Source organism: Panthera tigris, chromosome F2 (genome assembly GCF_018350195.1).
Source record: "Panthera tigris isolate Pti1 chromosome F2, P.tigris_Pti1_mat1.1, whole genome shotgun sequence".
Classification (NCBI taxonomy): Eukaryota; Metazoa; Chordata; class Mammalia; order Carnivora; family Felidae; genus Panthera; species Panthera tigris.
The window spans coordinates 17141364-17164788 of record NC_056676.1 but is presented as its reverse complement, the minus strand read 5'-3'; the positions used below and the strand labels follow the sequence as shown (position 1 = coordinate 17164788).

Genomic DNA, 23425 nt, shown 5'->3' with positions numbered 1-23425 from the left:
GAGTGTGGAGGCTTCAGTCCCCTCCCAGCCAGGATGTATTTAACATTTTTATTTTGCCTGTCTGTCGCAGTGATTTTGGAAGTCTTTTGTGAAGTAATGATGAAGTGAAATTGCCGACTTGGTTAACGCCAAGCTTGGCTGGAGAATTTCACCCAAAAGGAAACATGAATTTTGGTACCAGCAATTACTCTCTTCATTTTAGAAATGAAGGGGCTCCCCCCCTGCCCCCCCTCCCCAATAACAGGATATTCAGTAATTTGTGTGTTAATTTGGCTTCCTTCTATGTTTCTATTTTAAACAAAAGGACTATTTTTCCAGAGCCTTTTCGCCTCATGCCCGTATGTGACAAGGCTGACAGTTCTAGAGAGCCGTGTACAACCTTGCAGGTGCTTGCAGAGACATGGTGACAAGCAATGCCCCGACACTCAAGGTGTTACAGGAAGATTAGATTTACAGGAAGATTATGTTTTTGTTATCCTAAATATACTAATATATCTTATCCTATATATTCTATTATCCTATATTTATATGGAGTAATATATATATATCCTATATTTTGTCTTATATTTTCCATATATATGTGTGTGTGTATATATATATATATATACACACACCCATATATATGTGTGTGTGTATATACACACACACACACACACACACACACACACAAACAAGGTATGGCTGAGATGTATGTGTATTATGTCAAACCCACTGCCTTTCTTTACACGGTGACAGACTTACTTCTTCATATTGGTAATGATGATGTAATCATATTAATAATGACAGTTGAGGGGCACCTGGGTGGCTCAGTCGGTTGAGCATCCAACTTCGCTCAGGTCGTGATCTCACAATTTGTGGGATTGAGCCCCTAATCAGGCTCTGTGCTGACAGCTTGCTCAGAGCCTGCAGCCTGCTTCAGATTCTGTCTCCTTCTCTCTCTCTCTCTCTCTCTCTCTGCCCCTCCCCTGCTCATGCTCTGTCTCTCTCTGTCTCTCAAAAATAAATAAATGTTAAAAAAAATTTAAAATAAAAAAATAATGACAGTTGATATTTATCAAATGCTTGTTAGGAGTTAGGAAGCATGATATATAATCTCACTTATTATTTTTTAATGTTTTATTTATTTTTGAGAGAGACAGAGACAGAATGCGAGTGGGTTAGGGGCAGAGAGAGAGGGAGACACAGAATCCGAAGCAGGATCCAGGCTCCAAGCCATCAGCACAGAGGCTGACATGGGGCTTGAACTCACAAATTGTGAGATCATGACCTGAGCCGAAGTCGGTCACTCAACCGACTGAGCCACCCAGGTGCCCCTAATCTCACTTAATATCTACAGCCACCTAATGAGATTAGCTATTATTTTTGCCATTTTATAGGTGAGGAAACTGAGGCCTGAAGAGATTGAATAATTTGTCCAAGATTAAAATACCTAGTTCATGGCAGAATTAGGATGTAATAACTAATTTGACTCCAAAGTCAATGTACTTAATCACTAAATTATATTCCATTCTTTACCTCCAAAGCCTTGCCCCCTAGTTTGAATCTGGGGGTTCAGAGCCCCTCTTAGATTTGGACTTGGTGTCCACTGCTATTTCTAGAGTAGACAAATTTGGGGCATTTACTCATCAGTTAGTTGTCAGTATAACAATTGTTTCAAAATTGCACCCAGCCACAGAGGATGGCTCTGGGAAGCCATGTTTATTCTATCAGAATTTGTCCCCTTGACCACATTTGATTGGACCAGGTAGACACCTAACCCAGACTGCTACTTCCTGGAAACAGAAATTGGATCTTAACCTGGGGCTAGAAGGAAGGTATAAACTATCAATATCTAGGTGGTTCTCAGGGTCAATGGGGATGACATTGAGGGGAAGCCAGTGGAAATAAATGGAGCCCATGGTCTGGAAGGGGCCTGAGGCCTCAATGCAAATCCAGGGTAAAGAGTTTTACCTGGGGGAAGGAAGCAAGTACTTTCACCTTGACCTACACTTGGTGGGTCTGTTGTTACCTGCACAGGTGGGTGAGAGCCAGTGGGAGAGATGGGGGGTTGAGGGTAAGGAAAGCATTGAGAGAGTAAGGGGTGGGTATGGGAGATTGAGAAAGAGCATGAAGAGACAGAGATCAGGGAGGGAGAGTAAAATGCTCCAATTTGATAACTTTCCATTTCTTGCCTTGTGTCTCTCTCTCTCTCTCTCTCTCTCTCTCTCTCTCTCTGGCCTAGTGTCATTCCTACTTTGGGGTCAGTGAAATACCTAGGTCTCTACCTGATAAAGGTCCTTTTTGTTTAAGTAGGTTTTGGTCACTTTAAGCTAAAAATAGTACTGTCTAAAAGACATGTCTATAAATTTTATAATCTCCACATTGATTAAATTTTTGAATAATAGAATATTTAGAGGAATATATAATGCAATTGAAAGCAAGGTCCAAAATTATGTTAACAGACTGAAATTATGTTAACAGACTGTAGGTAATAAAACATACACGGAATTTAATAAAACTAAATGTAAACATTTACCTTTATATTAAAAAATTATACAGAATTGGGGTGACCTGGTTTAGCACTATTTTATTAAAAAGAAATTTGGAGTTTTGGTTAACCACATGCTTATTAAGAGGTAATAGTAAAGGGCAGGGGCTAAAAGACACAAATGTAGTTTCAAAGACCTGATACTAAATTAAAATTAAGAACCCTCTAGGGTACCCAGAAGCCAATCAGGGTCACCTGGATTTAATCTCAAGGAATCCAGGCTGGATTATTTTTTTTCTAAAAAAGCCCAAATTTAGTCAGAGTATGTTGTATTAAGTCTAATGAATAAGCCTGAAACACAGAACTAAATGAGCTAATGTAAGGAAACACACCTAGAGAAAAACAATTCTGAAGAAATCATTTTTACCTGTTGCAAATGTTTTTTAAACAATAAAAATAATACATGCTTTTTATAACACATTCAAAAAATATAGACATGTATACAGAAAAAGTGAAATCTACTTCCCCTATTCTAGCCTCACTTCCTAAAAGCAATCATTGTTTACAGATTGGTGGTGCATTTCCAGATTTGTTGTACTACACATACACATGCATGCATGCATCTGTTCATGTGTGAACATTTATAGTTCCCTTGTTTTTTTAATTTATTTTTATTTTTTATTTTTTACATTTATTTGTTTGTGAGAGACAGAGAGAGACAGCACAAGTGGGGGAGGGGCAGATAGAGAACACAGAATCTGAAGCAGGCTCCAGGCTTTGAGATGTCAGCACAGGGCCTGACACAGGGCTTGAACCTACGAGCCACAAGATCATGACCTGAGCTGAAGTCGACGCTTAACCAGCTGAGCCACCCAGGTGCCCCTATAGTTCCCTTGTTTTAAATTTTTTTAAATGCTTATTTATTTTTGAGAGAGAGAGACAGAACATGAACAAGGGAGGGGCAGAGAGAGAGAGAGAGAGAGAGAGAGAGAGAATCCAAAGCAGCCTCCAGCTCTGAGTTGTCAGCACGGAGCCCAACATGGGGCTCAAACTCATGAACTGTGAGATCATGACGTTAGCTGAAGTTGGACGCTTAACCGACTGAACCACCCAGGCGCCCCTATAGTTTCCATTTTTAAAATAAATGTGCAGAAGACTACTGCTCTATAAGAATTTATCCATTCCTTTCTTGATAGATGTTATAGCTTATTTAAAAAAATTAGAAACAATGCTGCAAAGAACATTCTTATGTATATATCTTTATACATATCTTCTAATTTTTTTTTTTTTTTTGGTAGGATACATATCTAGTTGTGGGAGTGTGGGTCATAGCATATGGGCATTTGAAGTTTTGAGGGATTTTTCCACATTGCTTTCCAATAATTCTGTATGAGTTGACACTTTCACCAATTGGATATGAGGGGCTTATTCCCCACACCCTAGGCAATACTTATTAAATTTTTGCTAATGATACTGTTTGGCTTTTGGGCTCTGAGCTAAGAATCTTGATCATACTAGACAGTTATGGGGCTCCTAGCCCAGGTACTTTCCAATCCATGAAGGGGTGCATGGCTGAGACCTCGTTTTGGGACATAAACTCCATAATCTGTACGCAACGCGAGTGCACACTGCACTTATAATACTGGTAGCATTCTCTGCCCCTAAGCCTAAGTAAGGCAGTCTGTCCTGGTCTGGGATCCGCTTCTCTCAGATTCTGGGAAGTCACCGATGAGGAGTCTACACCCCTGGGACTTGGACGCCTACTTACTTTCATTTAAAAATTTTGCCTCAACACTTACTCCAAGGGCAGGCGATGAATGTACTGGAAGACTTTATTTATTGCATGCTTGACTACCTATCTGGCTGATGGGAAGGGCTGAGTGGTGCTAGCTCTGTGTTTTTCCAACCTCAGAGTTCTGGAGATCTACCTTCACAAAGGTACTAGGAGGAGTCCTGTTAGAAGAAGTTTCATTTAGGTTGAATCCTAAGCAATGCTTCTCAGACTTCAATGTGATAGGAATTAATGGCTTGTTAAAATGCAGATTCTGATTCCACAGGTCTAAGGTGGGGTGGGGCCTGAGAGACTGAGTTTCTAAGGGGCCCTGTGAAGCCCTTGTTGTTGGTGCTAGGGCACACTTTTGAATTAGAGCAAAAGCTCACTTTAGGAGAGCGGATATTCCCTGGCCCAGAGGCACTAGAATTATGAGGGGCTCAGGTCCCTCACCAGACCATTTAAATATGATTCTCCAGGGCCAAGGCCTAGGTATTTAAAAACACCCCTGATGATTATAATGTGCAGCTGGGGCTTGGATGGAGTGAGGTTGTTCTCAAATTGTCTTCAGACAGCAGCAGCAGCATCACCTGGGGGCATGCAAATTCTCAGGCCCACCCTGCCTGCTAAAGCAGAAACTCTCAGAATGCAGCAATCTGTGTTTTAAAAAGCTCTCCAGGGCCTCTGATCTTCTCTCCAGTTTGAGAACCACTCTTTAAAAAAATTTTTTTTTAACGTTTATTTATTTTTGAGACAGAGAGAGACAGAGCATGAACGGGGGAGGGTCAGAGAGAGAGGGAGACACAGAATCTGAAACAGGCTCCAGGCTCTGAGCAGTCAGCACAGTGCCCGACGCCGGGCTCGAACTCACATACCGCGAGATCGTGACCTGAGCCGAAGTCGGAGGCTTAACCGACTGAGCCACCCAGGCGCCCCTGAGAACCACTCTTGACAGAGCCATCCTCCAATTTTGGACTCGTGGTTCTTAGCCCTGATTGCCTATCAGACCTGCTAAGCCACTTGATATAGCCTGGGCTGCACTCCCATTTTTTTTTTGATTCCAAAGATCTGGAGTGGTTCTTAGGAGTATGTGGCGTTAAAGGCACCCAGGGGATGTGGATTTAGTGGCTGGCAGAGGGGTGGTAGCCCCTCAACATGAATGGTGGCCTATGGTCCCTGGCTCATGCTGTACAGCATTCATCCATTCACTCCACATTTAAGAACCCCATTGTGTGTTGACACCATGTTGAAGACATCACTGTCGAACACCTGTTATGTACCAGGCGCTTTATACGTTAGTCCTACCACAATCTGGCAAGGCGGACCTACTACCACTTTTCAGTAGAGTGTCCCTAATCCAGGTCAGTCATGACTCCTTAGAACCCCACAGTGCTATTCTGTGCAGACTTGAGGGGCCTCTGTGTTCAATCTTCAGTGGCTCATTTTGTAAAATTGGAGGTACATTTGTAATTTTAGCGGGTGTAACATTCACCTTTCAGTTCCTCTGAGGGAAAGAGATGGTTTCAATCTTTAACTTATGCAAATTGACGTTCTTTGTGTGTGTAAAAGACTCTCTTTGTCAGAGGGCAGGTGCTTGGAGGGTAGGGTGATCAGATAAAATATGGGTTACCCAGTTCCATTTTAATTTAAGATAAATAACAAAAAGTTTTTCTAGTATAGTATAAGTATATGGTTTTCTAGCATAAGACATATGCCCCATATATCGCATGGGGCATACTTACATAAAAAATTATTTGTTTTTTACTAAAATTCAAATGCAACTGGGCATCCTATAGTTTTATTTGCTAAATCAGGCACAACTATCGCAGTGGGTTTTCTGGCCTGGCGATGAACGTACTCCATCTCCTAGTGATCAGTGATGCTCCTGTGTTAGAAGCTTGCAGCTAAGGCTGGAGGAGGGGCAGAAGACAAATTCACCCAGTCTTATTAGGTTCTGTAGTAATCAAGATAATCAGACATAGGCTTAGCCTAATAATACTTTAAAAAAAAATAGCACTTATTATGTGCCAAGCACTATGCTTGAGCCTTTTGCTCACTTTTTACTTATTACCACAAACCCGTAAGTAGGCCCAGTGCTAGTATCACCATTTAGCAGATGAGAAAACCAATGCCCCAGATAGCTTACTGATTGCTCTAAGACAGGGTTTCTCAACAGTGGCATTATCAAAATCTGGAGCCAGGTAATTATTGTGGGGACTGTCTGTCCTGTGCATTGCAGGATTTTTAGCAGCATCCCTGGCCTTTACCCATTAGCTGCCAATAGAGCATTCCTTCAGTTTAATAATTAAACTTGTCTCCAGACACTATACCAAATGTCCCCTGGTGGGGGGAGGGGCAGCTGGCAAATTCACCCCTGGTTGAGCACCACTGATCTAAGGTTTGTTAGCTGTTCAGATGTTGAGCCAGGATCGAAACCCAGGCAGCCTGCCCCAAAGCTTGTGCTCTGAGACACTGCAACAATTTCATCCAGAAAAAAAGTTCAGGAATCATGAGAAATCTATCATATCACATTTATTTGGAAGAAAATCATTTGAAAATGATATGCAGAGATTTTGCATGACCTGTTATTGCAGCTTGATTTCTTCTTTGGGGTGCTGTCACAGGGCTCTGTACGGTTCAGAGTGGATCATGGTTCGACTTGGTAGGCATTTAATATGGTTGTTGAAACATGGCATGAATGAGAAGGTCATTCTCATTCTGTAGGGCGCGTTCTCCCTGCCCTGAAAAGAAAATGAGCTTTACCATGGTTCTTAGGCTGTCCTCCTGTGGCCTGAGGAAGGTATAACACCTCTCATCATTCCCCATTCAGTACTGAATACAGCAAAATCCTGAGATGTCCAGACCTCCCTCACCATTCCACAACTGTTCATTCATATTTGAGTTTTTGCTCTTTTTTTTTTATTGAGGTCAAATTCACATAACATGAAATTCACTATTTAAAAAAGTTTTTTTTTTAATGTTTATTTTTTGAGAGAGAGAGAGAGAGAGAGAGAGAGTGAGCAAGCAGGGGAGGGGCAGAAAGAGAGGGAGACACAGAATCTGAAGCAGGCTCCAGGCTCTGAGCTGTCAGCATGAGCCCGATGTGGGGTTTGAACTCATGAACCACAAGATCAAGACCTGAGCTGAAGTCGGATGCTTAACCAACTGAGCCACCCAGGCACCCCTGGGATCCACTATTTTAAAGCATACATTTAAAGCATACGTACATTGGTATATTCACAATGTTGTGCTATCATCCGTACTATCACCACTACCTAGTTGCAAAACATTTCATCACCCCAAAAGGAAACTCTGCACCCATTAAACAGTCATTCCCCAGTCCCCCTTCCTCCAGCTTCTAGCAACGACTAATCTATATTTTGTGTCTGCAAATTTATATATTCTGATATTTCATATAACTGAAGTCATACAATTTGTGAGCTTTGTGTTGGGCTTCTTTCATTTAGCATAAACTTTTTGAAGTTCATCCATATTTCATTCATTCCTTCTTCCAAACTGCTATTTATTGAACACCTACAATGCATCAAGCCCTGAGGATGATGAAGTGTAAACTCATGGAGCTTACATCCTATTGAAAGAGACAGATGATAACCAGCTGCTATGGTCTGAATGTTTATGCCGCCAAAATTCATGTTAAAATCCTAATGCCCAATGTGATGGTATAAGGAGGTGGGACCTTTGGGAGGTGCTTAGGTCATGAGGGTGGAGCTCTCATGTGTGGGATTAGTGTTATAAAAGAAACCCCACAGAGCTCCTTAGCCCCTTCCAGCATATAAGGACAGTGAGAAAGCATCAGCTATGGACCAGGAATAGTGTTCATCAGAACACAACCAGCTGGTGCATTGATCTTGGCCTTTCTAGACTCCAGAACTGTGAGAAATAAATTTCTACTGTTTATAAGCCACCCATTTGTAGTATTTTATTACAGCAGCCTGAATGGACTGGGACACCAGAATAAATGAGTAAAATGTAAATGTATAAATTATAAAAAGGTAAAAGAGGAGAAAAAATACAGTAAGGAAGAAGGAAATAAAGGGTTGATTTGAAAATTTAAAAGGGGTGGCCAAGGAAGATCTCATCCCCAAAAATGGTTTTGAATAGCCTGAGAGGCACGAGGAAGTTAGCCTGCAAATAACTGAGGGAAGAACACTTAGGCAAGGCAACAGCAAGTGCAAATATCCTGAGGCAGAAGTTTGTCTACCTGTTTGCAGAATGTTCTGGACTTACTGGAGTAGAGTGGACAAGGAGACAGGAGATGAGGCCCAAGAGGCCACCAGGCAGCTAGCTACATAAAGGGCCTTATAGGTAGGCTAACTCTGTAGTTTATAATCCAAACTAGGCTACTTTTGATGGAGAAAGCAATTGCTATTAAAATTACTCTGGGCAATCAGGTATAAACTGGGACTGTCCTAGTCATGCCAGACCATAACAAGGATTTAGCTTTTACTGAGTGGAACGAGAGGTCACAGGTGGGCTTTGAGCCGAGCTGAGCCATGGTCTGGCTTGAGACCTTCACTCTGGTTACTCTGTTGAGAGAGACTGAAGGGCAACAAGGGCAGAAGCAGGGAGAGGCATTGGGAGGCCATTGCAATACTATAGGGGCTTGGATCAGGGCAGTGGTGGGAGATGAGGTGAGAACTAGTCACATTCTGGACATAGTTTAAGGTAAAGCCAATAGGATTTCTGACCAACAGGCTGTGGGTATGAGAGAAAGAGAGGAGTTAAAGATGGAACCAAGAGAAGAAAGAGATTTGGAGGGCAGATCATGTTGTAGATACAGTTCCCAGGAAGCTGACTCTGAGATGAAATTTGCAGGTAGCAAGTTTGCTGACGAGGACCTGCAGGATCAACACTTGGGGGTGAAGTGAAGGAAGTGAGGTCAGCCAGAGGTAGCTGCTGGGCTGCCATGTGGTCCCAACAAGGAATTTGGCCAACCCCACGAAGGCACTTTGAACCTGGGCAGCCTTCAGAGTTACCCAAACTGGTTCAAGTTAGTTGGTCAGGCCTCCTAATTGACTACCTATTGACTGGCACTGGTTGGAGGCCACCTTGGGAAGGGCATGATCTTGGGCAATGTAGTTCTTCCCAGTGGAGGACAAGCTCTGGTGCGAAGTCAGCTGTGAGCTGTCAGCCACCAATACTAAGCAGCTGGGGGAAGAGTGTGTTGGTCCAGGAGAATCTGGGTGGCAACCACAGTATGCACTATGGATCAGGACCTAAGTTTTGAAACTGAAGTTTGATATTTAAGGGAAATGTTAAATGACTCTTGTCCCTTTTCTGATACCAGAGGACTGTACAGTCTCTCAGTTCCTTCAAGGTGGCTCTCAACCCATGATGTTTCCCCATTTTACACTGAGCCACTAGAACAGCACTGTCCCATAGAAATATAATTCTAGCCACATATGTAATTTAAAACATTAAAGTAGTCGCACTTAAACAGTTCAAAGATATAAGTGAAATTAACTTTAACAATATATGGGTTAAAAAAAATTATTTTAGGGAGAGAGTGCACAAGCAGGGCAGAGAGAGAGAGAGAGAGAGAGAGAGAGAGAGAGAGAGAGAGAGAATCTTAAGCAGATTCCACACTCAGCATAGAGCCCAATGCAGGGGCTCTATCCCATGACCCTGGGATCATGACCTGAGCTGAAATCAAGAGTTGGATGCTCAACTGAGCCACCCACGCACCCCAATAATATATGTTATTTAACCTCAAAGATCCAAGATATTATCTTTTTATTATATAATCAATATAATAATCCTAATGACATATATTATTTTTTTATGCTAAGTCTTCAAAATCTGGTACGTATTTTACACCTATATTACAGCACGTTTCAACTTGGACTGGTCACACTTCAAGAGCTCAATAGCCATGTGTGGCTAGTGGTCACCATATCAGACAACACAGGTTCTCGACCTGCCAAATCTCCCCTGGCTGTTGGGCTTTGCACTTGACATTCTCAGTTTCAGCATCACTTTTACTGGAAGATTCCTGAGGCAGGTCAGGGGTCTGGACTTCACTGTAGCACTACACTGAGTAGTGATGGATTGTTTCTTTGTCTGCCTGCCCCCAAAAAGCTGTGTGCCCTATTCATTGTGTTAACTCCAGTGCCTAATGCAGTGTTGGGCACAGAGTAAGTTCTCAGTATAGCCACACTCTATTTGTATATAATTTGGGAGTTGGGAGGCTAATAGGGGCCTGGATTTTTCTCTCTTTCTCCTCTTCAAGACTTCCAACAATATCAGGATTGATAGAGATATCGAGAGCTTCCTCTGGGAATCCAGCTGAACTTGAGACAATGTACCCTGGGTGACATTAGGAGGCTTTACCTAACAGAAATGAACTGAATAGTCCTTTGCAGAGGGCAGTATCATTTTCCTTTTGTTGCTTTCCTTTCCATTTGTTCTTTCATTTTCCATTTCTTTACAAAAGCCCCCAAATTAAAGACTGAACATGCATGAAAAGCCACAAAATGCAGAAGTGATGGTGACAATAGGTAACTCACTGCAGTGGAAAATAAAAAGGGTGAGGGGTGGGAAGACTGTTGAGACTTCCCAAACATAGTAATCTCCTGGCAGTAGAGCTTGAACTTCAAGTGATGTGGATTCCTGAAAACTCATAGCGGGTGTTGCCTGATCTCCTCCCTCTGAAATGTGTTGCTTTCCTCTTTGGTGATGATGACTTACTTGCCATGTTAAATGCTTGAGCTGTTGTGTGAGTATAGCTTTTTTTTTTTTTTCTTCTTCTTTAAGAGAGAATTTGGCAAGGGGTGCCTGGGTGGCTCAGTGGGGTAAGTGTCTGACTCTTGGTTTCATCTGACTCTTGTTTTAGGCTCAGGTCATGATCTCATGGTTCATGAGTTCGAGCCCGGAGTTGGGCTCTGTGCTGGAACCTGCTTGGGATTCTGTCTTCCTCTCTCTCTGCCCTCTCCCACTCACTGTCTTTCTCTCTCTCAAAAATAATTAAAGAAAAAGAATGTGGTAAAAATGTTTATGCTAAATAATGGAAACTCCCATATCCTCAATTATTTATTTATTTATTTATAAATTTTATTTATTTATTTATTTTGAAAGAGAGAAAATGAGAGTGGGAGAAAGGCAGAGAGAGGGAAAATCCCAAGCAGGCTCTGCAGTGTCAGTGCAGAGCCTGATGTGGGCTAGAACTCCAGAACCACAAGATCATGACCTGAGCTCAAGTTGGATGCTGAACTGACAGAGCCACCCAGGCATCCCCCCTCCATATCTTAAATTAAAAACAAAACAAAACAAAACTTTTCATCGTGAATAATTTTAAGCATATGAAAAAGTGAAGAATGTATTATAAGGAACTCCCAGATTCCCATCACCAAGCTTTTACAATGATCAACTCATGGCCCATCTTTTTTTCATCTGTATCTCTGTCCACTCCCCCCATTTATTGTACTTGGAAACCAATTCCAGATATCAATATATCTGAGGTATCATATATCTCATCTGCAAATATTTAAGCATGCTGCATCTGAAAGAGTTTTCTTTCTTTCTTTCTTTTTTTTTTAACTTAGAAAAACGACTTTGCCTTCCCTTGCTACCTCTGGTTTTTTGGTGAGATCAGAATTGCAAATCAGGTCTCTATGCTCAACTTTATGGTACATTCTTAGGTATTTAAGTGGCTGGTGAGTTAATGACATGAGCAACCAGAGTTGCTATTAGCTCTTGATTTATGAAGCAACATGTTCAGCTTGTATGACGGATGTCATTAACATCGGGCGTGGCGGGCTCATTCATCTGTCTCTGCCCAGCGCTCTTCAGTCATGAACCACTCAACAGATGGGGGATTTCATGGCCACAAATGGAATTGTTTATCCTCTCATTGTTCCCGTGTCAGCACTCAAACTAAATCCATTACCCACCAATAAAAAGATCAGCCTGCTGCCAATTCAGCCATGGAAGGAACCAAGCTATGTTGAAGGGATTTAGAGTTTTAGAGGGGATAAAAAAGTAATAAGCCCCATAAAAGTTAAGACCCTAGAGAAGAGTTTGAGTCTCTCATTCTAAAGCTGAAGGTTTTAAGAGATTTAAAAGGGAAGGCCTAGAAATTCAATCTTTTCTGTAACATAAAATATACTCTAGAGACCTCTAATTATAAATAGTGCATAGCTTTTATTGTGTGTTGATGGCTTTATTTCATTAAAAAAATCAAAAGCACTCAAATTGGGCTTTGAAGAAAAAGGAAATGTCAGATTCATAATGGAAAAGCTGCTAAGATGTTAATGGTGTTACTAATGGTAGGAAGATTTTCTTTTGTGTGGGTAAATAGTTGTCTGTTCTTTACAAAGTTGTCCCTCATTGGCCTAGCTAGGGGGTTCTCTGTGCATTGCTCTGTAAGAGGGGGGCTCCTAAATTCTGTGGACCCCCCCCCCCCCAGGCTACCCTCCCAGTATTCTCAATGGACCAGGACTTTAAAAGACATCCTAGAATACTTTTTGCTTCTTGCCAGGTTGTTTTTATATCAGGATATAAATGGGCAAGAGATATCAGTTCTACTGCTTGTTCATTGTAGCTGAGGGTCTGGGACATGCAGTCTTTGCATTTATTTACTTGAAAAGTTCAAGACTTTGGCCAATGAAAAGTCAGATTGTCTGAGTAGGAAAAAAATCAGGCTAATTGTTTCATGTTCTCCTTTCCATTCTTTTCTGCCAAGTTATCCATGACTTACTGCTGTTGTGCTAAGTGATAAGGATCTAGAGATGATTAGGACAAAGTCTTTTACCCTCTGTTAACAGATTAAAGGGGGAGATAGACAAGGAAATACATGATTGCACAAAGAATAAGATGTATTTAAGAACAACAAGAAACAGTGATAAGTAGAGGCACACAGAGAATATCATGGGAATTTGGAGGAGACCCCTAGGGAGGAGGGTGATGCGGCAGTGAAGTGTCCATGTGGAGACAGGAGTCTGGGCAGGGAGGCAGGGGCAGCCTTGCCTGCTTGATATGGAGTGTGTGCCCTCTCTTGAAGGACATGAGAAGGCACTGAAGGATTTTAATTAAAGGAAAGACATGGTCAGACAATTTGTGTTTTATAAAAACTACCCTGGGGGTAGTGTGGGAAATGGATTGCAGGGGGTTAAGAAATGGAGGCAGGGAAACCATTAAGAAGGTGATTGCTGTAATCCAAGTGAAAGGTGGTAGGCCTGAGCCAAGGGGGTTGTGTATGTGTTTGGGGTGAAGAGGAAGGTATAATAAGTTGGTTGTAATAGGAAAGTTGTTGAAATGACAACATTGAAAAATATGTAAAGTGCTTAGAGTAGAACTTGTACAACCTACACTCAGTTAATGTTAACTCCTATTTCTTTTTCCTCTTTGGGAATGAGTATTTCCTAGTGGTCATAGCATAGCCCAGAGTAAGAACAGGGAGAGGGGTAGGAGGAGAGGGAAAATTAGGGAATGGGAAGGAAGAAAGGACACTGTAGTGAGAATACAGTTCTCCGCAGTGTCTCCTAGAGTCTCTGCCCTGCAGGAAACCTTACCTGTGGATGAGTCTCTATGAAGAAGGAGAGGTGAACTTGGTGTTGGAGATCTTGTGAGATGGTGGGAGTTTTGGAAACCCTGTGGTCAAAGTTACTTGGAAAGGAAAGCCTACCATGGGCTCAGCCGTTCCTTAGCCGTTGTGGCTGAGCCCTTCTATTCCATGAAGCTGTGTGCGAAGGATTTACTTTTCTTTCTGGATGACCAGCTCCTGCCATCTTTTTTTTGTTGTTGTTGTTGTTCTGATATTCCATAATATTGCTGTCCCTTTCTTTATATTTGATAGTTTTTAGTCACTGTTACCCAGCACAATTGTGCAAACTGACCAGGCTGGCTGAGGTAGGTATATGATTGGGCTTAAGGAACTCTTTCTACTTCTGGAAAGTAGAAAGTACTTTCTACTAGAAACTTCTATATAAGATATGTCAAACAGTGTTAGATTTGTCCAAGAAACCAGGAATATGGCTTCCTTCCTCCTTCCCTCACTCCTATCTACTTCCTTCTTTCTTTCCTTCCTTTCTTTCATTTAGCCATCCAATCAATAAATATTATTGAGCTGCTCTAACACTTGTGAGATATTTTACTAACTGGGGCTGTGGCTTGCTTCTTCAGGAACCAAGCTACAAATATGCTGATCTGTTTCTCCTGCTGGATTATTGGCTCCTTCAGGGGCAGGGGACTCTCTCCTATCCATCTTTGTATCCCCAGAACCTGGCACAGGATTTGGCACTGAGTGGTTGTTAAGAACAAGATCTGTGTTGGGGCACCTGGGTGGCTTAGTCAGTTGAGTGTCCGACTTCAACTCAGGTCATGGTCTTGTGGTCCATGAGTTTGAGCCCTGTGTCAGGCTCTGTGCTGACTGCTCAGAGCCTGGAGCCTGCTTTGGATTCTGTGTCTTCTTCTCTCTCTGCCCCTTTCCCGTTTATGCTCTGTCTCTCTCTCTTTTTTCAAAAATAAAGAAACATTAAAAAATTTTTTTTAAGAACAAGATCTGTGTCTATGTTCAAATTACTTGCTACCATTTGCTAGCGGTATGTCCTTGGTCAATTATACAGCTCTCTGAGGCTTGATATTATCATCTGTAAAATGGGGATAATAGTAATATCTACCTCATCAGGCTGTTTTGAGCAATTAAATGACATAACACACCTAAAGCACTTACAGTGCCTGGCACATAAGGGTTCAACCATGTTGTCAATATTAGGTTTCTAGTCAATATTATTGAACTAGTTCCCTAGCACTTAGTGTAAATCTGCTAATTTGCATGTAAGTTGGGGCAAGACAATTTACCCCTTGGAGTCCCTATTTTTTTTTTTAAGTTTATTCATTTATTTGGTGGGTGTGGGAGGGAGAGAAAGAGAGGAAGAGAGAGAATCCCAAGCAGACTCTACACTGCCAGTGTGGAGCCCAACGAGACAAGGGACTCCAACTCACAAACCGTGAGATCATGACCAGAGCCGAAATCAAGAGTTGGTTGCCTAACCAACCAAACCACCCAGGTGCCCCTGCAGTCTCTTTATTTTTTATTTTTTTAATTTCATTTTTTTATTTTTTAAAATTTACATCCAAATTAGTTAGCATATAGTGCAACAATGACTTCAGGAGTAGATTCCTTAGTGCCCCTTACCCATTTAGCCCATCCCCCCTCCCACAACCCCTCCTGTAACCCTCAGTTTGTTCTCCGTATTTATGAGTGGCTTCTGTTTTGTCCCCCCTCCCTGTTTTTATATTATTTTTGTTTCCCTTCCCTTACATTCATCTGTTTTGTCTCTTAAAGTCCTCATATGAGTGAAGTCATGTGATTTTTGTCTTTCTCTGACTGGCTAATTTCACTTAGCATAATACCCTCCAGTTCCATCCACGTAGTTGCAAATGGCAAGATTTCCTTCTTTTTGATTGCCGAGTAATACACCATATCTTCTTTATCCATTCATCCATCAATGGACATCTGAACTCTTTCCATACTTTGGCTATTGTTTATAGTGCCGCTATAATCATGGGGGTGCATGTGTCCCTTTGAAACAACACACCTGTATCCCGTGGATAAATGTCTAGTAGTGCAATTGCTGGGTCATAGGGTAGTTCTATTTTTAGTTTTTTGAGGAACCTCCATACTGTTTTCCAGAGTGGCTGTACCAGCTTGCATTCCCACCAACAATGCAAAAGAGATCCTCTTTCTCCACATCCTCGTCAACATCTGTTGTTGCCTGAGTTGTTAATGTTAGCCATTCTGACAGGTGTAAGGTGGTATCTCATTGTGGTTTTGATTTGTATTTCCCTGATGATGAGTGATGTTGAGCATTTTTTCATGTGTCAATTGGCCAACTGGATGTCGTCTTTGGAGAAGTGTCTACTCATGTCTTTTGCCCATCTCTTCACTGGATTATTTGTTTTTTGGGTGTTGAATTTGATAAGCTCTTTATAGATTTTGGATACTAACCCTTTATCTGATATGTCATTTGCAAATATCTTCTCCCATTTTGTCGGTTGCCTTTTAGTTTTGCTGATCCCTGGAGTCTCTTTAAAAGAAATCTTTAAAAGGTTTCTTTGAAAATGGAAATTATAATACCTGCATGGGTACCTTAACAGGATTATAATGAATAGAGAAGATTGCTTTTTCTATTAATTACAAAAATAACCAGCTCCAATAAATTATCTAAGCATAAACATCAGAGAATAATAAAAGCTACTATGTTATTATATTATTTTTAAAAGATGACGGATTCTTTCAGTTTGTAAAGAGCACCTACAAAACTCTACAGCCAACCTTACAGTAATGTGAAAGTCTGGATGCTTTTCCCCTGGGATCAGGAACAAGGCAAGGATATCTGCTGTCACTCCTCTCACTGCTCTCACTCTTACTCAACATAGAACTGGAAGTTCTAGCCAGTGCAATCAAGCAAGAAAAGCATAAAAAAGACATACTTATTAACAATGAAGAAATAAAACTGTCCCTATTTGCAGATGACATGATTGCCTATGTAGAAAATCTCAAGGAATCTACAAAAAAAAAAACAACAAATAAAACCCCCAAACTTCTAGAATTAATTAGTGAGTTCAGCAGTGTTGCAGAATATAATATAAATGTGCAAAAATCAATCACAGATATATATACCAATGATGAACATGTGGAAACAGAAATTTTAAAACACACCATTTATAATTGATGTAAAGGAAATGAAATACTTAGGTATAAAAGTAACAAAACATGCCTAGGGACTATGTCTTAAAAATTACAAATGCTGATGAAATGAAATGCTGATCTAAATAAGTGGAGTAACACGTTGTGTTTGTGGATTGAAAGAATATACTAAAGATGTCAGGTCTCCCTGAATTATCAATAGGTTTCACGCAATTCCTATTAAAGGCACAGTAGGATTTTTTGTTGGGATAGGCAAGCTTACTGTAAAATTTATATTGAAAGGTACATGACATACAATAGCTATAGCAGTTCTGAGAAGGAAGGATAAAATAGGAATCATCTTAACCAATACTAAGGTCTATTCTATAGCTATAGTGATCAAAACTATGGCATTGGTGAAGAGATAGACATATAGAACAGGATAGAGAACACAGAAGTAGACCCATACACATATGCCCAATTGATTTTTGATAAAGGCGGAAAAAAAAAAAAACAAAACCAATGGAGGAAAGATCATCTTTTCAATATATGGTGCTGGAGCAAGTGAACATGTATAAGGAATGAAAAGCAAACCCTCGGGGCGCCTGGGTGGCTCAGTCAAAGCATCCGACTTCATCTCAGGTCATGACTCATGGTTTGGTGTGTGGGTTCGAGCCCCGCATTGGGCTCTATGGTGACAGCTCAGAGCCTGAAGCCTGCTTCAGATTCTGTGTCTCCCTCTCTCTCTGCACCTCCCCCACTTGTTCTCTCTCTCTCTCTCTCTCTCTCTCTCTCTCGCATTCTCAAAAATAAATAAACATTAAAAAAAAAAGGAAACCTCAACCTAAGTTTCATACCTTATACAAAAATTAACTCAAAATGGATCATGGACTTAAATATAAAACCACAACTTTTAGGAAAAACTTAGGCTAAAATCATAGATCTAGATCTGTGGCTAGTCAGAGTTCTTAGACATGACACCAAAAGCATGATGCATAAAAGGAAAAAATGATACATTGGACCTAATCAAATTAAAATTTTTTGCTCTGTGAAAAAGCATCCTGTAAGAAGATGAAAAGACAAGCAATAGACTGGGAGGAAATATTTGCAAACCTTGTATTTGACCAAAGACTTGTATCTGGAATATATAAAGAATTTTCAAAACTTAACAGTAAAAACATAAACAATCCAATTAGAAAATAGGCAAAAGACATGAACAGACATTTACCAAAGAGGATATACAGATGGCAAATCAGCACTTGAAAAGATGTTCAACATCATTAGCCACTGGAGAAATGCAAATGAAAACGGCAAGGAGAGCTCATGGCATGCCTACCCAAATGGCTAAAACAAAAAATAGTTGTAACAGCAAATGCTGGTAGGATGTGGGGAAACTCACACGTTTCTGGTGGGAATGTAAAATGGTGCAGCCCCCTGAAACAGTTTGGCAGTTTCTTATGTAACTAAACAAGTGGTTACCATATGGCCCTCTTAGACATTTAACCCAGAGAAATGAAAACTTGTGTTCATCCAGAAACCTGTGCACAATTGTTCATAGCAGCTTTATTTGTAATAGCCCCAAGTTGGAATCAATCAAAATGTCCTTCAGTGGCTGAATAGTTAACAAACTGGCACATCCACACCACGGAATACAACTTAGTAATAAAGAAGAAGGAACTATTGGTAGACACCGCAACCTGGGTGAATCTCCAGAGAATTATGCTTAGTGGGAAAAAAGCCAACCTCAAAAGGTTTCATGACTCAAACGTACAAAATTATGGAAATAGGAAATAGATCAGTAGTTGCCAGGGATTGGAGAGGGAGAGAAGTGGCTATGGCTCCAAAAGGGAAGCACAGGGCATCCTTGTGATGGAACTGTTCCAGATGTGGCCTGTAATGGTAGTCACGTGAATCTGCACATAACACTTGATAGAACTAAGCACATACACAAACGAGTTCATGTAAAATTGGTGACATTGAGTAAGGTGCAAGGAGTGTATCAATGTCAATTTCCTGGTTGTGATATTATACTACAATTGTGCAAGGTGTTACCATTGGGAGAAACTGGGTGACAGTATATAGGATCTTACTTCTTTCAGTTGCATGTGAATCTACAATTATTTCCAAATAAGAATTTTAAAAAAGGTACAGAGAAAGATGAAAAATATTAGATTATTTATAATTATCTTTTTTTATTCTATAATTGTTATCAGTAACCACTTAATCTAACTTCTTGTCCAAGTGACCGATCTGTAATACAGATCTGTCTGTGGCATACCAGCCAGGCCCTGATGGTCTTCTACCACCTTTCTGAATACATTCCAAGTTCCAACAAGGCACCAGACTTGAGCCATGTTTACTTCTTCAGCCTCAGCTTACCACCTCTTGCCTTGCATGTGACACTCCAGCAATACTGAATTGTTGAAAATTTTCTGCACACCCTATTTTTACTCTGTGCTGTCTGTCATTCCTGCTGTTTATGTTACTTGGAATGTCTCTGTGACTTCCTACTTCTCATCTAATTCTGACTTTCCTTCAAGGTTCAACACAGGAGTCACCTCCTTCATGAAGCCTTTGTGAACTGTGTGTGTGTGTGTGTGTGTGTGTGTGTGTGTGTGTGTGTGTGTGTGTGTAATTATAACCTTAACTCCCTGTAGTTTGAATCAGTCTTGGCTTGGTGTTGCATTTAGCAAAAGTATCACAGCAAAAGTCTGACATGCAGAAATAATTTTAAAACAATCTATATCATTACTGCCATCTCCCAAGAAACTCCAAAAGGGGTTCCATTCATAACACAGAGCCAAACTTTAAAAACAAACCACTCTCCTTCCCCTCTTTACCTTCCAGGGCCTTGCTTGTTAGCTGCCCATAATCTCTCCCTCTCTGCTCACCTCCCCCAAGACTCTCTACACTCAGCTTGCCACATCAAGGTTTTCCTTCTCTTTCCTGCCTCTTGACTAATTACTTTCTTTTCTGCCACTGGCTCTTAGCCCTTTCTCATGTAAATCCTTCAAGACTGTCATTTGCCAGCAAACCCTAGGTTACTAGGGTTACCATAACAAAATCTGCAGACTGGGTGGCTTAAACAACAGAATCTTATTTCCTCACAGTTCTGGAGGCCGGGAGTGCGAGATCAGGTGTCAGTAGGTCTGGTTTCTCCTGAAGCCTCTCTTCTTGGCCCACCTTTTCACTGTGTCCTCACATGGTCTTCTGTGTGCACGCATCTCTGCTGTTTCTTTTGTGTCCAAATTTCCTATTCTTATAAGGACCCAGTCAGATTGGATTAAGGGCCACACACATGACCCCTTTTAACCTTATACCTTTTTATGGGCCCTACCTTCAAATACAGTCTCATGCTGAGGGAATTAGGGCTTTAACATACGAATTCTGGGGAGACAATTAGTCAAGGGAGGCTGAGAATCCAAGCTAGCAAAGATAATATCCCTCCTGTTTGTCATAGGGAGCAATCGATGAAAATTTGAGAGCCTCTCCGTCTCTCTCCCTCCATAAAGTTAGGGAATATCTTTTTGTACTCAATTTTAAGTAAAAAAAATGAAATCTATAGATTTTGGTGTTTCAGGAGCATGACAGCCCTCCTGGCCAGTGCTCATTTCTGGCGAGCTCATCCGAAACCTTTTATCAAGGGTGTGAAAATTAATAAAAGGATATCTTGTTTAGAGTAGAGTTGGATGCCAGCAGGGGGTGCTCTTAGGCCCCACCACTTGTCAATTGCAGACCCAACAGGAAGAGCCAGATCTTGCAGTGGACACAGCTGTCCCAGCTGGAGGAAGAGATGCCCAGCCAACGAGAGACAGTCACAACTCAGCCAATGAAAAGCCACTATACCTTAAACTACCAGTTTACTCCAATGGGCTTTTTGTTTATAATCGCCCTCCCAACTTCCCTCTTCTCCTTTGTTCTGCCTACTTGCTTCTGTTTTTGCAGTAGTATGCTTGTCCTTGATCGTGATTCCCTGCTATTCCCAAATAAAACCATCTTTTGCTGGTAAAATAACTGGTTGTTATGGTTAATGGGGGCATGTGGTAATTAATTAATGTTCAATGTCAGCAAGAAGAGCCAGAACAGGGAGCCCTGTGGTGCCTCTCAGTGAGCAGCAGGACCACTGGGTTGTCTTTTTCTAACTGGATGTGAGTAGTGGTTCTTTTCTCCACTTTGACACTTTTGCCCTTGAAGCACATTTTGATTCTAATTTGTATCCAAGGAGCTACTGTACCAATAATTACATGCACTACTATGTATGTATTCACTCTTTCAACATTCCTTTCCTGTTAAAATGGAAACTTTTAACAACATAACTTTTTTTTAAGTTTATTTATTTATTTTGACACATAAAGGGAATGAGAGAGAAAAAGAGAATCCCAAGCAGGCTCCACACTATTAACACAGAGTCAGATGCAGGGCTCAAACTCACGAACTGTGAATTCATGACCTGAGCTGAAATCCAGTTGGACACTTAACTGAGCCACCTAGGTGCCCCCAACATAACTTTTAAAATAATAATATAACAAGGAGGATCTTTCCCTTTCTTTCTGCCTTCCTTTCTTTCTTTCCTTCTTTCTTTCTTTCTTTCTTTCTTTCTTTCTTTCTTTCTTTCTTTCTTTCTTTCTTTCTTTCTTTCTTTCTTTCTTTCGAAGGCACAAGTGAATGAGGAGCAGAGAGAGGGAGAGGAAGAGAGAGAGAAGCAGGGCTCCCCTGATGTGGGACTCGAGCTCATGAACTGTAAGATCATGACCTGAACTGAAGTCAGATGCTTAACGACTGAGCCACCCAGGTGCGTTATTTTCTTTTTTAAACAGAGATAAGACAGAAGTTTTATCAGTCTGGTAACCTTGTAGCTGGGAGTTTTACATTCTTTAAAATAATTACACTGAAATGAAACTCAGTGTTCTGGTACTTTTTAATGGTCTCATCATGGTTGAAGAAAATACCATCAAGTCTAGAGTCATAAGCAAGCGTCTCCTTTCTGCTCAGGCTTTGATGGGCACATCCCGAAAGGTCTCAGCCTTGAAAATAAAGTGGAAATGAGAGGCAGAAGCTGTGTGGCGAGCCAGTCATGGTGGGGAGATAGGACAGTGCTCAGGCATGGGTTCCCAGTCTGGTGAAGTCCTGAGGTAAGTTTCTGGGCGTTGTCCTGACTCTCCTCCGGGTTTCATGGTCTTGCCACACACTGGGTAGAACTAATTCCAGCTGAAATCTGAGCCCGCTAAGTTTGAAATGTGAGAAAATTGCAATCCTCTCAAAGTGTGGTTCCTGGAGCAACAGCATTACCTGGGAACTAGTTAGAGATGCAGATTCTCACTCCCCACCCAGACCTATTGAAACAGAGACTCTGGGGACCCAGCCCAGCAACACATGTTTTACTAAGGCTTCCAGAAGCTTCTGATGTGTGCTGAAGGTTGAGACCACCACTGCTCTGTTTCTGTCACCACCTATGCCAAGAGGCTGCCAAACAGGCCCAAGTGCAGTTTAACTTTCCTTTACCAAATCAACTCAACCACAGACCCCTGGTTCCAACCCAGGTTGGCAGGATTTGAATTTCTGGGGAGATAGGAGGAAAAGACTGACCTAAAACTAGCGTCCCAGGTAATTCTTGTTCTGAGGGAAGTTTGTAAGCCCTTAGTACCCAACTGACATCGCTGCAGTGATCTGATAGTCAGCTGCTGGGGTAAAAGTCTTCCTGCAAGCTTAGCATTCAGGAAAGGGAAGAGAACTAACATTTACGAGCCAGGACAATGGGACTATGGGCTAGCCACTGTTCTAGACATGTAGCATATATTACTTCCTATTGCTGTTTATAACAACCCTATGAGGTAAAGTTTGTGCTCAGACAATCTAAGTGTTTACCCAAGGTTACTCAGTAACAAGCAGGGCTGGGATTTACCCCCAAGGTGGTTTTGTTACCTCTAATGCCCTTCTGTGTGGCCACCAGCATGGGCAGCTCAACTTCTCTCTGACATGTCAAAGGCTTGCAGAATCTTCTTTTTCTTTTCCTTTTCCTTCTTCCCCTTTTAATAAAATAGAATCCTTTATTTCACAAGTACTTATGGGGTCCCTACTGTGTTCAAAGCACTGTGTTGTACACAAGTGTATACAGTATTTAAATACAATTTAAGAAGCTCTTAGACAGCAGAAGGCACTTGGAAGGCAGTGAACTTGGTGGCTGGGAATGGAGGGTCAGGATGACCTTGGGATCAAGTGATAGTCTTACCCTTTACTAGCTGTGTGAACCTGGCAGGTGGTGTGTGTGTGTGTGTGTGTGTGTGTGTGTGTGTGTGTGTGTGTTTACATAACTTAAGTCTTAGTTTCCTCATTTGTGCAAAAAGAACATAGCAGTGCGTCTCTCATAGTGGGTAAACCCTTGATAAAAGGCCTGCCACAGGTTGAGGGTGCATTTAAATTGACTCAATAAATAAACCGTTAGTGTCTTTAGTTGATTATTATTGCCAGCTGTAGTAGATGCCCTAGTAAATTGGCTGCTGCATTTGATAAGAGTTGATATTTGTATTTATAAAGTGAC

The 23425-nt window shown here is 41.3% G+C and overlaps 1 protein-coding gene across 2 annotated transcripts in view; it reads left to right on the top strand.

Moving 5' to 3' along the window:
• The window catches only part of CRH (corticotropin releasing hormone), a 310403-nt gene that overhangs the window by 25049 nt on the left and 261929 nt on the right, over positions 1-23425 (top strand). The window lies entirely within an intron of this gene.